Source organism: Adiantum capillus-veneris, chromosome 24 (assembly GCF_014529385.1).
Source record: "Adiantum capillus-veneris isolate H3 chromosome 24, ASM1452938v2, whole genome shotgun sequence".
Taxonomy (NCBI): Eukaryota; Viridiplantae; Streptophyta; class Polypodiopsida; order Polypodiales; family Pteridaceae; genus Adiantum; species Adiantum capillus-veneris.
This window is the reverse complement of record NC_140954.1, coordinates 16,776,556-16,793,144: the sequence shown is the minus strand read 5'-3', so window position 1 is coordinate 16,793,144 and position 16,589 is coordinate 16,776,556.

Sequence of the window (16,589 nt, the reverse complement as noted above, 5' to 3'; positions counted from 1 at the left end):
AGTGTGTGTGTGGAAGGTTTCTGTTTTTTGCGTTTTCTGCAATTGCTGTCAAGTTTCAATTTCTGCTGTTGTCTGCATTTCTGCGTTTTTTCAATTTTCTGCAATTTCTGCGTTTTTTCTGCATTTCCTGCAATTTCTGCGTTTTTTTTGCATTTTCTGCAATTTCTGCGTTTTTTCTGCATTTTCTGCAATTTCTGCATTTCTGGGTTTTTCTGCATTTTTTTCAATTTCTGTATTTCCTGCATCAACCAAAAAAAAAATAATAATAATAAATTTTGGAAAAAAAAAGATTTTTGAGAGAGAAAAAAATAATAATAATAATTTGAAAAAAAAAAAGGAAAAAAATTCGGAAATTAAAAAAGCGAGCGAGTGGGCGGCGAAATTTTTCGAAAATAAAAAACGTGACTCTTAAAACGGACGGGTTGGTTTGTATAAAAGATAGATCGGGATCGGTTGCCCAAGCCCAAGCCCAAGCCCAAGCCCAAGCCCAAGCCCAAGCCCAAGCCCAAGCCCAGGCCTCAGTCCTCAGTCTTATGATATATACTAGACTCACTCTTATATATATACCCTACTCCCTCAAGAGAGAATGAGAGCATGTGGGACAAGTCCTCCACTCTCCTCCTTTCTCTTCCCACTTGCACCCGTAGACTTTCTAGTTTGGGCCTAGTTCCCTACTGGAAATTGACAGTTTTAGGGATTCCGAGGGCATAGAGTGACCAAACGGAGGGCTGTAAAGCACGGCACGACCCTCTGACCGATACGCTCGTTTCGAGCTATCACACGGCCCATTCCACGACACGCTCTAAAAAATCTAGCAAAAAAACAAACAAAAAACACGCTAAAAACTAATCACAAGGCCTCCTAGAGCAGCTTTTTGACACCTTAGGGTATCAAAAGCACATGCACTTACGCTCTGGGCGGGTGCTAGAACACGAGCATATTGAGAGTGCCTCTGTTCATACGGACACCCATTACCCATCCACGATAAGCTCTAGACCCTCAGCGGGGACACAAGGTAGCACCACCCAAGACCCTAAAATAGCCGCTAGTGATTCCTCCTCCGACTCAGAAATCATGGAAGCATACCCTACCCAAAACACTGAGAGAGAAGGCCATGCACCTCCCGAAGCTCCACAGCCTAGTACTAGTATGTTTAGCCGTTTCATGGAAACATTAGGTAGAGCTACTCGCTCGGAACCTGATGCAAATGAAGCACACGAAGAGGATGGGTTGGACTCTGACACACCTCTACGATACCCCATTGAGTTAAATAGTGCCTATGGAAAAGTGCTATATAACGCCTTATTGGACACGGGTGCTAAATACAATCTGCTATCCTATGGGGTGTGGTGTCAGTTAGGGAAGCCACCTCTATCTGAGAGTATTATCCAAGTCAAGGGTGTCAACAAGAAAAAAACTGCGGTTTTTGGAATCTGGCACACTTCTGTCAGTTATGACAATGGGGTGGTAGCTCAAGACTTTTTGGTCATGCCTACTGGAACTATGGAGGGTAATATAAACCTAGGCCGCACGTGGATGATAGCCACCAAATGCACTATTGATTGGGGGACTGGGGGTGTTACAACGCAAAAAGCAACTCTTAGCCCTACCACTCAAGCCATAGTCCCTGAGATATTGCCCAAGGAAATAAAACCCAAGACATTGCATGTCCAGGAGGTTGAACCATACGTCCCCATATCCCAACTCTCTAGAGCTTCCACTGATGTTATTGAAAGAAAGCTTGAGACACACAAGAACCATCCTAATATAACAGAGAAAACATACAAGTGGGTCCCTAAAACCTCTGTAGTGAGCATGGTCGATGCAAAAAAACGGAAACCTAGTAAGAACTGTACCACTCACTCCAAGAAATGTAAAGAAACGCTGCGTTGGATTCCTAAATGACTATTGGAAGCCCAAGGATACTATGAAGGAAATGATCAAATCTGGGTGCCCAAACGTAAAGTGTACTCTTACCTGTTACCTGGCCCATGTAAACCCAATCCTGTGGCTCCAAAACAAATTGAAAATTGCGGAAAGGAAAAAATCATGGAACGTTACACACCCGTTCTAGAGCTAGTTTGGGTACCAAAGAAAGAACGATTTGTCCCACCTAGCTCAGGAACAGGGAAATCAAATGAAGCTTCTTGCTCTTCATGTAGTTCCTATACGCAAATAGAAGCTTCGACACAACCTCCACCTACCACTGTACATATCCATCCAAGCACGAAAGAGTTTGCACCTTCCGGGGTAAGTTCACCACCTACAACAACGTTGCAAATAAAATCCTGGGAGAGTACCTTACCACCCTTGCAGCTTGACGAGGCACCTAGGGTAATAGAAAACTACTGGCAAAAATCCTCACCTATTACCAACTGGAACAATTGGTTTCAAAGGGTGACAAGCTCATTTCAAACGGTATGATCTACCCAAGGAAGGGGGGAGTGTTTGCTGACAGTCATCATTCATTTGTTTCCCTCTCAACCTTTTTCCCTGACCTCTCAATCTCCGATCTTAGGGAATGTATATATATAGCCTTATACTCGCAAAAAAACAAAAATAGTAAAGAGCAAGAGCGCCTAGCAATGAGAGAGCACCCTATCAGATCTTACATATAAGTCCAAATTTACCGTGTCAAGTCAAGCAACACACAAAAACAACTCTTATGTTTTAAAGGCCTAACCAAATCTATCTGTATTGTCAGAAATGGCTACTTCACCAGAGGCATGCACTTCTATTTTTGATGAAAGGTACCCCTTGTCTTTTCAACAAGTGTTCTACGTATGCTACCCTATACTTTCTTGCGAATGGGATTTGATAGAGAGCCTTGCATGTGAGAGAAATTTTGAGGAGTTAGAATGGCTGATACGTCTATGGCTAACTAGTGATCCCTACCCAGTAGCGAATGTGTCTCCAATGGCACATGCTTATTCTTTTGCACAAGATGAGTATCCACGCATCACGAGGTTCTTGATTAGCATGCTTGCACAAGAGGATGATGAAGAGGAACTAATAGAGACCGAGGAAGACTATGGCCTCACGGACAACGATTTTATTTATCTAGATGATGAGGATAGAGGCCTAGCCTTAGGGTGGCCACCCGGTTTATATAATATCCTCTTTCCTTGATTCTAAAAGGGGTGACAGATAGGTAGGTTAGGGGTCTAGATTGTGTTTTGAGTTTGTTTTTTAGGAGTTTTAATTTTTCCCACTGATGTGCCTCCTGGAGGTATTCCTTTTGTTTCCTAGTGTGTACAGGAGCGTGTTGCTATTGATAGGATTTGGACCTTCATGGAACCTTTCTCTCGTTCACACTTCAAATCAAGCGCGACCATCAACACAAACAGGTGTTTCTTATCCATTAGCATTGCCCTTATTTTTTTGCATCCATGTTTGTCTGCTTTGATTGTGATTGGTAGCATAATACTCAGCGCATTGGCTTAGTATCAAACATTTAATTCAATGTAATGTTTTGTCATAATCACTTGTTTAGGTGTAAAAATCAAGCAGTCCGACTAAGCTAGTTTGACCAAGCTAGATATTAGAAATCTTCTCTTAATACCATGGGGAATGCCTTCCTAATAAGAAATGGTTACTTAGGTTCTTAATCCGATTTAGGTAGCATTGTATGAAATGTACTAGGGCTTTCTAGTGGGCTTGACCCTATTGACCTTTAGCTTAAGTATTATAAAGGGAGTTTACTAATGTGATGAGCCTGGGGAGTGTAACAGTGTTATATGACCCCCCAAAGTTACAAAATTAAAATGATGAAAATGAAGAAGCAAAAAATCAAAGTGCCATAATGTAAAATTTTAAGCTGGAAGAGAAATCTCAGCTTGATTTGGTACTTCACTCACATGTATCGCCTATGGTACTAGAGCCCTAGAGGTTCCCAGTGTGGGCGCTTTTCCTTGAAAAGCAAAAAACCCAAGGCATACAAAATAAGCACACACATCATAATTGAATCACTGTGAAAAGACCTTGGGGGGTCAAAGAAAAAGTAATCAGTCAGGCGATGATTTCATGAGAAATTCCTTTTATGGTAGCTTAACTACAAAGTTTTCTAGATATAGCCTCTAGTCAGCCCTCGAACATGAATACTTGGCTCTCGCGATTAAACAACTTAATTGACCACAGAAAATTAAGAAGCTTACCCATGGTATTAATATTCGATCTCTAGTGCTTTTCGACCGTCAAATTAGTGACCCCAGACTTGTTTAATTTTTTGCCTTTACATCTGTTTATGCATTTGATTACATTGCAATTTAATGTTCATTGCTAACAAATTGTTTGAAATTCTTTTACCAATCAATTTTTCTATCTAAAACTGCATATGCTTTTTAAGAGAATGCAATTACTGTGCCAATGTTGTTTGATTTTGCAGTGACTGAAGAAGGCTAAGGACATTCATCTCAAATGCTCTTCCACCTCGCCGACCCAGCTTCAACTCAATAGCTTCCGAGGACGGAATCTACATCAGGAAGGGGGGCATGTTAACCCTCATGGCTCACGAACACCCATCACCTACGATGGACGCGTATTATGTATTTGGTAGAGTCAGGTACCGGGCTTGTCGGACCAATAGGGAAAGGTAGAGTGATCGCCGATGAGAGGCGCACTTTAACTTGGACATTCAAGGGATTAGTTGGCTAAGCATGGGCGCCCAAGTGTGAATGGGGTGAGCTCCTATAAAAGCCAACTAAACCTAATTTTTACTCATTCTCTCATTTGTGCAATTGAAGAGTGCTCTTGCTCCATCTCCATCTTCTTCTTCTTCACCTCCTTCTGTGTGTGTGAGAGAGAGAGAGAGAGAGGGAGAGTGTGTGTGCGATCGAGCATTACGAAGGCACGACGGTGGCGAAGCGGTTGAGCGCGGCACGACTGCAGCTTCTTCTTCATCGCGGCGAGGAATCCACCACGAAGGCGAGCGTAGAGCGGTGAGTGACACACCCTTTGTTTTCTTGAGCTTGCTAGTTTAGGCTTGTTGTGTGCTTGGAGCCGTTTGTGGCTCGCATACGGTGTATTGGCAAGTCCCTTGCTTCGACAGTGCGGCAAGGAGCGCACACCCATTAAATTTTACTCTAAACGTAGGGCACTCACTAGTGCTATGTGGACCCAAGCAAATGGAACACCATTGTTGCTCCCTTCTTGGATACATGTGACTATTTTGAGGGGTTCGATTATCCTTAAGAGACTCTTGGATTGCCTTGGTGAGGTCTGTCAAGAATGTCTCAAATACCTTTGGCTCATTGGCAATGGGCTTTGCAGTCATGGGTTCATACCCAATGGCTTGTGAGCTAGTGGATCTCGTGTCGGTAGACACCCTCATGCCTGCTATCATCAAGTTGTCCTCTAATTGGATTGCATTGGCAGTGACATCTTCCCAGGTTGTGATACCTCTAATCACTAGTCCATTATAGATTCCTTCATTCCTCAACCCTCGAATGAATCGATCAAGCAGTTGGTTATTATTGAAGCGCTCATTTACAGGGCAGCGAGAGTTTAAGTGCTTTAGACGACTAATGAAGTCCCTTACTGACTCTCCTTCCTTACGTTCGGCCTTCTGTAGCTGAGATGCTACACCCCAAAGCACACCTTCTCGTATGTACTCCTTTAGAAACAACCTTCGAAGGGTAGGGTAGATTGTTTTCTCGTCCACCCTTAGGGTTCTATACCAATCCCCAGCCTTCCCACTTAATGTCAAGCTTAAGGCATTGCACTTATGTAGTTCGTTGCGTTCCCCTAAGGAATCACATACTTGTTCAAACACTTCAATGTGTTTTCTAGCATCTTCGTCCCCATTGAATTTTTGCGTGAGTTTGGCAATTTGTACTGCCTTACTTCTAGGCTCTCTATCAGATGCATGACGCATATTTTCCGCGATAGATCGACCTATGGTTTGAGCAAACGCTGCCAAGTCACCTAGGTGAGGAGGCAGGGCCGATGGAGGTACTCTTGGAATCATATGTGGGAGAGGGACGGGTACCGGTCTTGGCATATGTGTGGATGATGCAGGATATGGAACATAACGGGGCATAGGTCCACTCGGATAACGGCTAGGGAGCGGCACTCGAGGAGCATAAACAAGTGGTACAATTGGAGGTGTGGGGGCCATGTGTGCATAAGGGGCTAGAGGCACATACGGTCGAGGCCCCATATTAGGTACTACGACACTAGGTAGTGGCACTGTGCTAACCGTAGATGTCATCGGTACATTCTCTGTCAGGCTTATCCCTAGAGTGAGCACTGTGTTTTCCTTAATAGAGGGTTGAGCCAAGTTAGGAAAGCGAAAGTTGTCGCTCGGAGGCTCAGATTGCATAGAGACCCCAGGTGAAATGACGTAAGATGGGTCCATGAGGCTCATTAGAGGAGTCTCCATTTGTGATAGAGTAGGCTGTTGAGCCTTGCTCGTATCCAGAAATCTCATGGGGCTAGTTGAGAGTATATTTACCCCTCGGTTTTGCCTTTCCGATTGAATAATTCCATGGATAACATTACATATCATTTTCTGTTGATCTTCGATGCTCGTGGCACTAGAGGTGGATTGTACAATCTCTATCCATCCTACATGGTAGGCGTGGCCAGAGTGTAGATCCGTCAACACCTCAGTGTGGAGGTCGTATGTCCAATGATCATTAATGAACAATCCTTCTAGAGTCGACGTGTTAACGGTTTCTTGTGAGGTAGAAGCAATGTTGCTCCCCGTGGTTTTACTTGTCACCAACGGTACTCTAGAGGGAACTTCTGAAGGAGGCAGCTCAACAGGGCCTTCTTGGTAAGAAGTTGGCAGGATATCCACATGGACACTCTTTGGGGGTGTGGGGTCCACGTGCGATGTGAAAGGAGAGTCCACTTCCCCATCCCCTTCGTGTGCTTCATTTGCATCAGGTTCCGAGCGAGTAGCTCTACCTAATGTTTCCATGAAACGGCTAAACATACTAGTACTAGGCTGTGGAGCTTCGGGAGGTGCATGGCCTTCTCTCTCAGTGTTTTGGGTAGGGTATGCTTCCATGATTTCTGAGTCGGAGGCCTTGTGACTAGTTTTTTGCGTGTTTTTTGTTTGTTTTTTTGCTAGATTTTTTAGAGCGTGTCGTGGAATGGGCCGTGTGATAGCTCGAAACGAGCGTATCGCTAGGAGGGACGCGCTGTGCTTTACAGCCCACCGTTTGGTTCTATTTTGCTCCAGAAAAGCCCGAAACAGTCTTTTCCTAGCTGGGGAACTAGGCTCCAAATAGCAAGTCTAAGGGTGCAAGTGGGAAGAGAAAGGAGGAGAGTGGAGGACTTGTCCCACATGCTCTCATTCCCTCTTGAGGAGGTAGGGTATATATATAAGAGTGAGTCTAGTATATAACATAAGAATGAGGAGTGAGGCTTGGGCTTGGGCTTGGGCTTGGGCTTGGGCTTGGGCAAATGATCCCGATCCCGATCTAACTTTTATACAAGCCAACCCGTCTGTTTTTATAACTCATGTTTTTTATTTCCGAAAATCTAACCTCCCCCTCACTCACGTTTTTATTTTTTCGAAAAAGATTTTTTTTTTGTTTAAAAAAAATATTTTATTTTATTTTTTTGGAATATTATTTGGTACGCGTTTTGGTGCGCGTTGACCTCACCTAACTATTTACTGTCACACCTACCTACTGACCTGCTAATCATTGGTTCACCTAATTACTAACCTGCTTAATTAACTAATTGTGCGCCTAACTGTGCACAAACTAGAAAATGCAGAAAATGCAGAAAATCGAAACTTGACAGAACTGTGCAGTGCAAACCAGAAAATACAGAAAATGCAAAAACACAAGAAATGCTAACTGTGTAAGCTGAAATCTAAGCTTAATAGAACTAACAAAACAGAGCTTAACAGAACACAGAAAACTTAAGCCGCGCCTTTCCTACATAAAACATAGCTTCAATACAATTTACAGGTCGCCATTGGAGCTTCACGCGCAGCAGCTCCCCGGCAGCGGCGCCAAAAATGTCAAGGCTAGGGACTTTCTACGCGCCGTGTGCGAGCCACAAAGGCTCCTAGCACACAGTCATACAACACACAAGCTCACAAGGAAGAACGGTGTGTCACTCACCTTCCTGCGTAGTTGCGAATGAAGGATTCCCGCGCCGTGAAGAAGAGGGAGACGCCACTACGCCGCGCTCAACCGCCTCGCCGCCGTCGTGCCGCCGCAACGCTCGATCGCACTCTCTCTCTCTCTCTCTCTCTCTCTCACACACACACACACACACACACACACACACACACACACACACACGCACACACACAAGGAGATGGTGAAGGAGAAGGTGGAGATGGAGCAACACACGCACACACACAAGGAGATGGTGAAGGAGAAGGTGGAGATGGAGCATGAGCAGCTTCTATTGCACAATGAGAGAATGACTCAATTTTAGGTTTAATTGGCTTTTATGTGAGCTCACCCCATTCACACTTGGGCGCCCATACTTAGCCAACTAACCCTAGCATGTTCGTGTTAGAGTGCGCCTCTCATCGGCGATCACCCTACCTTTCCCTATTGGACCGACAAGCCCGGTGCCTGACTCTACTTAAATAAATAATACGGTTACGGTGTCCGTCGTAGGCGATAGGGTGTCCGTGAGCCACGAGGGTTAACAAGTGTGAATGAAAGTAGTAGTAGTAGGAGGAGGATCTTATATAATGGTGCAATGGAGGTGAAAGAAGGGGGAGGAGCTATCTTGGTGTGAAAATATGTGGTCGATAGAGGAGGGAGAAGGGGGAGAAGCTTGCTTGGTGTTATAATGGAGGTGGGAGAAAGCTAGCAGAGAGAGAATGTGTGACTATAGGATGCATGTGGTTGTTGTAGCAATGGAGAACTTGGGAAAGGATTGTTGAAACAATGAAGAGCTTGGGAAAAGTTTTGTAGAGAGAACATCACTTTTTAGCTATAGGATAGGTTTTGAGAAACTTTCGAGGATCTTTTAAGCCGCAAAAGTTCTTTGTATTTTTTGCAAAAAAAAAATTTGAAGACCACAAAATTCAAATCTATGCGCCTCTATGTGCAAACAACAAGCTGCCATGGCTCGTCTACATGTAGGAAAGGCCAATCAAGGGGGGGAAAACTACATTTCAAAAAGCTTGGAGGGGGTACAACAACCCAAGACCTGCAAAATTTTGATAATTGTCTGAAATTGTTTTAGTTTATACATGAGCTTAAGTTATATACAAGTGATACTTCCAGAAAACTCACTTATGGGCACTCGAGGCCACTCGATAGCTGGCGCTACACTCTCAACTTGTACTGCATGTACACGTGGTTGCTTCAAAAATACAACAAAAAGAAAGCCCACACACCCTTTTAAAACAAGGCGTCATATCCATATGTAAAAGTTTACAAAAGAGGGGGTCTTCAAAATGCATGGAACCCAACCTGCTAAAACATTCATGCTTAGTAGTAGCATAAACATGTTGTCCACCTAGATCAAAAGACCATACAACATAAGCACAAAATGCATGAAAAAACACCAGCCATATCAATGCTCGCAATATTAAAGCATAAACCATATGTAGAATCCAAATACTCTTGAGGCATAAAGTACTCTCAATGAATAGAACATAGAGAAACCCATTCATTACTATAGCATGCAAGGAATCCTTTAACATCTCATCCAAAAGGTCTTCAACTTTTAAATTAATTGTCTTCATATCCTTGTGCATATCCATCTCATTTTCCCACTCTTCATTAAGAATCCATCCAATTCAACCACTCCATGCTTGATAGATAAGCCATCTTCCATACATACTTTAGGCTCCTTAACAAGAGGATCAAGCGAGGTAACATCAACCATATTTACATGAGACATAATAAGAGCATATCCACTATAGTTTACAAACTCAATGTTTTCTTCATCAATTATGGATACCCATATCATCGTACACATTATGAGCATATGTGATTCTTCTTTCACATGCTCAAGAGAATGAAAAGCATGGAAGTCTTCATTGCATGCCTTGTCCATAATTATATTTAAAATATGAGATACATTTTTCTTTACATCTTCTTGCAATCCAAGACGACTCACTCTCTCTAGCTTCCATTCCATATGCTTCACAACCTTCATTGCATCGTCAAAAGCATTTGGTCTTTTAAGCTCAACCTTCAATCTCAAATCAGCCCTTAAGATTTGCATAAACATGCTTACTTTAATCATATGAGAAGGAACCTTAGTTCCCAAATAACACACCATCCCTTCCAAAAATCATTAAAATGCTTCACAAAGGCACCTACACTCTAATCATTACCATGTATAAGTCCTTCAATGGAATCCCATAAATTTTTTGGATCCTCTACCTTTTTTTTTTGGCAAAACTCACAATGGTGACTAGATTATATTATCAAAATCATGGAATTACACTCTTGCCATGCTTGTCATGAGCCATGACATCTTCCACTGGCCAAGGATACATCGGCTGATAGGGGAGCCACCCCGACGATACTGGATTGGTCCTCATCAATTCTCTTTTAGGTCCATCATGTTCCACTCATTAGAGTTCAGGTGTTGTTGGATCCTCTACCTTACTAAACCTCTCAAGGAAAGCCTTTTGGACAACCTCATGATAATTCATCACTGGGGAAGGTTGAAAAAATTTCAACCAAGACTCATATTCATGATAACATGTCCTTGCATCCTCTTTCAACAAAAAGAACAAAATCTTTAGCATAAGCATTTGATCTTCCTTGTTTGCAAGCAAAAAAGAGAACTCAAATTTCTCAATGAATTCATTAGCATCCTCACCTGTATGACCATAAAACAATTGGAAATTCTAGCATCATAGCATCAAAGTTGTCCATTGAAGGTTACTTGAAGAATATCCTTGGTGGTGGGCACCAAAACATTGTCGAGAAAATAACAACAATGGGCACCTCTTTAGAAATCTATCCCAATATTTCTCAAGATACAATACTAGCACCACATATAGCATCAAAATAAGCCCAACAAAACCACAACTCAGAGACAAGTGGTCCCTTGGGAATTTACAAGCACATGCCCACCTAAAAGACCACCATGGAAACTAGGAAGCACCTACTTTGGATGGATTTACAGCACATGCCAACCAATGCACTTGAGGAAAAGAGCTTTCCCCTTCACCAAATGATTCTTCAAAATCACAATCTTGAAGTGTATACAGACCACCAAACAAGTGAACTTCCACAACTTACCCTACACCAAACTGCCTACAGGTTGTAACATCATGTATCCTTTGGGAAACAGACTCTACCTCCCAAACCACAACCCTAAAAGGGATAATTTTAAGCCTAAAAAATTCTCTGCATTTTTTTAATAAAAGTTTTAAATACAACAAATTTCAAATTATGCACCTCTATGTGCAAAATTGGCATGAACGGCAAGCTGCCATGGCATGGCTACACGTAGGAAAGGCTAGTCGAGGGCAAAAAACTGCATTAAAAAGCATAGAGGGGACACAAAGACCCAAGACCTGTAAATTTATGATATTTGGCTAAACTTTCTTTAGGTAATGCATGAGTTTAAGTTATATACAAGTGGCACTTCAAAAACTCACTTACGGGCACTCAAGTCAACCCGAAAGCTAGCACTACACTTGAATTACACTGCATATATATGTGCTTGCTCTAAAAAGACCACAAAAAGGAATCCAACACACCCTTTTGGCATGAAATCATGTCCATGTGTACAAATTTACAAAAACGGGGCTCAAAATGCGCATAACAATGTCATTCTATGACAGGCAAGTATTATGACCTAGACAAACGTAGATATAAACAAGCGTCTACATTCTATGATGTTGTAGGTCTTGAATTTATAGCATCTCCGATCATAAGAGATCCACAAGATTGGCAATATGAGGAAGATAATGACATTTACATCTGAATCAAGAGAAAGCTATGTCATGTTTCACGAAGATAGATAGATTCCTATGAAGAAGGTTTACAGATGTCTAAACATCAACAAATGAATGCATGCCATATCTGTAAAGATCAAAAAATTAGTTCAAGGCAGAGCCAAACATTTTCGAAAATTGCTCTTGGATAAAACATTAGTGATCATTCTGGGAAGGGGGGAGCCATATCATTTGTCAGTAGTCAAACACCCATAGGACATCAATGAAACCCATAGGCAAGCCAAAGTTAGACTAGTCTACAGTTAGTACAAGACACCAAAGTAGTTGCAATTTTAGCTAGAGAACACATTAGGAAGGGAGGAACCACAAAAAAAAAAAAAAAATTCAATCAAGAATCACACATTTAGCTATAAGCCCCAAATATTTTAACTAGTCTCTTTGAAGCGCATATCATCACTACAATATATAGGGTCTTTTGAAGTGATTAGTTAATATAGATTTTGTTCATACAATCAAGGAGTAGATTTTCACTTAATTTTTTTGATTCAAAGTCAAAAGCTAACCAATCCAACAATGTTCAAGCATTACATGTAACCAAGCTGACATATGCATATAGAGACACAGATGGAAATGAATATCAACAAGGTTAGGGTCTTATACAAGTCTATTGGATGGTCAGTTTGAGATCAAAGATTTTTTCAAGCTGATAAAAGACCTCAAGTTGTCAAAAAGGCTTTAGAAAGCTCAAAATTGGTAGAATCCAAAGATATAGAAAGTCTACATGATGTCACTCTTCAACAAAAACATTCATACCAGAAGCTACACAAAGATCACCAGTGAAGTCCTCTCTAGAGACAAATTTTGCAACGGTACAGTGAATCTTTTAAGGTCAAAAGTTACTCAAATTCAAGTAGATGATGCGCAACAATTTTAAGCGAAATATCATAGTCAATATATGCTTTGGAGAGTGATCAAAGCAAAGAAGCTATAAAAGAGTTCAACCAAGAGAAACATCCACAACAAGAGTAATCAGTACATAAGGAGTTCTTGAAAAGATAAGTACGACATCGTCTGCCAAAGTAGAAATGAGTTATTAAGGGAAATAAAACTAGATTCTCAGCTAAATAAAAATTTCATGTCTTTTCACACATGGCTAAAATGTGGCTAGTTGTGGCTAACCACAACTAGGTGATACTCTAGAATTCAGTATCATATCTCAAAACAAATTAGGAGTATGCTGGGGAATAATTTCTATCACCATTCAAATTAATTTTCAGATCCTAAAAGCTCACTTTCATGTGATGATAGTAAAGGATATACATGACGACATGATTTTGGGAATGCTACTAGCCCAAACAATTCTAAAGATATAATGTTCATAAGAGATGTAGTATACAAAGACAAGCTTGATTGAAGAGTACCAAAAATCATCACTAACAGAAGAGAACAAAATCTCCTTGAGTAAATCACATTTGGAGATTGATACAAAGATAGAGTCAGTTGTAGATGTTTTAACTCCACCACACAAAACTCCAGATAAGCTTAAGGCAGATCAAGTAAAAGTAAATGTCACAAGTAACAACCATAAAAGCTACTAAGAAGGAAGTGCCATCAATACCAAAGGTAAAGGAGATTGAAGTTGTAAAAAACCAAGAAGCAGACCACCAAAAAAAAGATGAAAAATTTGAATTAACCAGAACACAAGTGGAGCTTCAAAATGGAAGTGAAAAGGTATCTCCATCATTGCTAAATGGTTTTAAAAATATAGATCCTGGTGAAACACAAATTCATGAACCACCTTTCCTAGAGGCCTAGCTAGATCATGATAAAATCTCAATAGAAAAAGAGAAAGCATCCTTAATAGTACCACCAATGAGGATTGTTGTAGTACTCATTATTGAAAATGGAGCAAGAGTTTGATGCATCACTCTATTGGATAAAGAAGCAAAGTGAAATACGGTTTCACATAAAAATCAAAGACTACTTGAGAGTACTTCAAAACAATCATAGGTAAGGTTGAAAATCAATTGGTTATGTTGTCTACTATTCCGAGCATCCAAAAGCATAAAGAGCGGGTAAAATTTCAAGCGATGCTTTCAAAGGAAATAGTTTTAGATGTCCTTAGGGGGTGAGCTATAAATATGTGGACATAGCACGTGAGTTCAATACATTGGAATATACCATCAAGTAACATGAAAGGGCATCCAATTTTTCAAGAAACCATAGATGACTGCTTCCCAAATCATGTCAATACCTTGTGCAACTACATCTCATTCCTTCAAGCTGCAAACAAGGGTGACTAAATTTGAAAAAATACCTTCAATTTCCAACCACTAAATATAGCTTAGAGCTTATTTGTGACAACTATTGAAGGTATATTCCACAAACTATGTGCTCCAAGAGAAAAATTTGGATAAAAATCTCATCAAGAGCTATTTGTGCTTATCTTCAAGGTTTAGCAAGAGTAAATCTTGTGCTACAATTTGATAAAGAACTTCCTTCACCTATACAGATTTCCATAGGTGATCATGTCTTGAGAGAGACCTTCACTTTGCATGGATAGGAAATAGCTGAGAGATATATTCTTGCAATTATAAGATCCCTAATCTTGCAATTTTTTTGAAAAAAAGAGATTTGAATGGTTATGTTTATGCTTTGCATTTCTAAGTTACATTTTTGACTTTCAAATGTGAAAAGCAAGCTTGCTTTCATCTTGCCTTTGAGATGGGTTTAATAGGGTCCATAGATACAGAGAGAAATGCAAAGAAACACATCTATAAAGTTTGTGTGTGTATGTGTGTGTGTGTGTGTGTGTGTGTGTGTGTGTGTGTGTGTTGTCGGGCCCCCCAAATGCCAAGCCTCTCTATCTTACTATAGTGAGAGTGAGAACCACAAACATAAATGTCATACCATGGGATTGACTTGACTCGACTAGTGCATGGAGGCTATGAGATTTTGTAAGGCTCTCGAAAAGCACACTTGATCCCTATATACTCAAAGCTACACTCAATTGCATGTCAAGTAGCAAATGCTAATTATGGAAGAAATGTTGAGCTGCAAAACATAAGAACAAGGAATGAGCATCAAAGGCCACCAAAAAATGATTAAAACATGAAGCATAAATGAACAATCATGCAAAGTGATTTTTTGCTTCTAAAAGATGGGTCAATCATAGTAAAAAACGAGACAACATAAAGCAAAAAAATACTCAAACTATTGTGAAGATTAAACCACTTGAAATTTCAGGTTTATGCATGAAACACAAGCAATCCATTATGACTCTAGGCTAATGCAAGTTCATAAACCTACTAGCCTAAAAACTATGTGAACAATCTTAATAAATCATTCAAGTCTATCATGTCTATGGGCTATAAAAAAGCTCCTAATCTATTTGTACATTGTCAAAGTTTTTTGAAGCTCATGGAAGTTTTGATTTAGTCATTCATTGAAAAATTAAAGCACAATCACAAGGCTACCACCCCAAGGCAAGTCTAGGTGCGACTCTCGGCTCCTTGAACCCTCAAGAAGGTGTTCCAAAAGCCTACTAGCTTACCAAGGCGACGGCTAACCCCTATCAGCACAGGGCATCGGTTTAGGGCCTTGACCAAGCGAGCCAAGGTGATTCCCCTCGCCTACCAAGTGCCAATAAGGTGCTAGGCCTCACAAAGACACATCATAACATAGAATTTTTATTTTCATGTGTCTTAGTAGCATTTTTGCTACTTTTTTGGACACTTATTTGCTTCATAATTCATTTTTTAGCATATTTTTATTGCTTCCTTTATGAGATACTAATGGAAATTGGACTAAAAAAGACTAAAGCCTAATCATAGCCCTCGGTCATGACAAAAATGAGTGGAGTATTAAGACTATCACTAAAAATCTAGGACTAGCAAGAAATGAACCTACATTAACCTAAGGTCAAGGCCAATTACCTATGATTAACATACATAAAACCTAATTTTTTGATGAGTTTAATTTTCACAAAGTAAAGTGTTGAAACTTTAAAATGCCTAGCTTTCTAACATGAAAAAACCATAGCTTAGAAGCAAAATTTCACTTAAACCAAGCAAGTGAATGGAGAGATGAACAAAGAGCAAAATCATGGAAGGATTACACCTATTCATTCTCTTTTGAGCATCCTTGAGCAAGCATCCCCTTTGTGTAGAGAAGTCTCTTTATCCCTTTTATTTGCAAAAGAAGCTTTTTGAAGCTAAGTGTAAACACAAGCTACAAAAGCCAATTATTGAAAGCCAAAAGCACACAAGAACCATTTCTGAAAACCTAATGCTAGGGTCTTGCATACCCGAATTTGCCAAAGGGAAAAAACCCAAGGGAAAAAAGTGCCTTTGGTTATGCACATGATGCTCTTTGATAGCAAATTTATGCATACACAACAATAATGAGAGAGATAAAATGCTTCTACATAAGCAAATTTTGCAATGTTTACCATCTCTCATGCATGATTCAAAAGTCGATTAATTTCTAGCTCAATGAGGTATGGAATTTAAACAAGCCAAGAGCTGAAAATAATGCAACTTTATGAACTGAAGTGGCTCTTCAAAGCCAAATTTATCATTTCAAAGCTTTTCAAAAGTTGGCTAACAACTAGCTCACATGAAATTTTCAATTTTAAGAGCAATCTATGAGATAGAGATGACTTCAACTTGATGAAATGAAAATGAATGGCTCTCACTAGCCAAGTTATGTACTTGAAAGCTCAAGAAGTTTGGGTAAA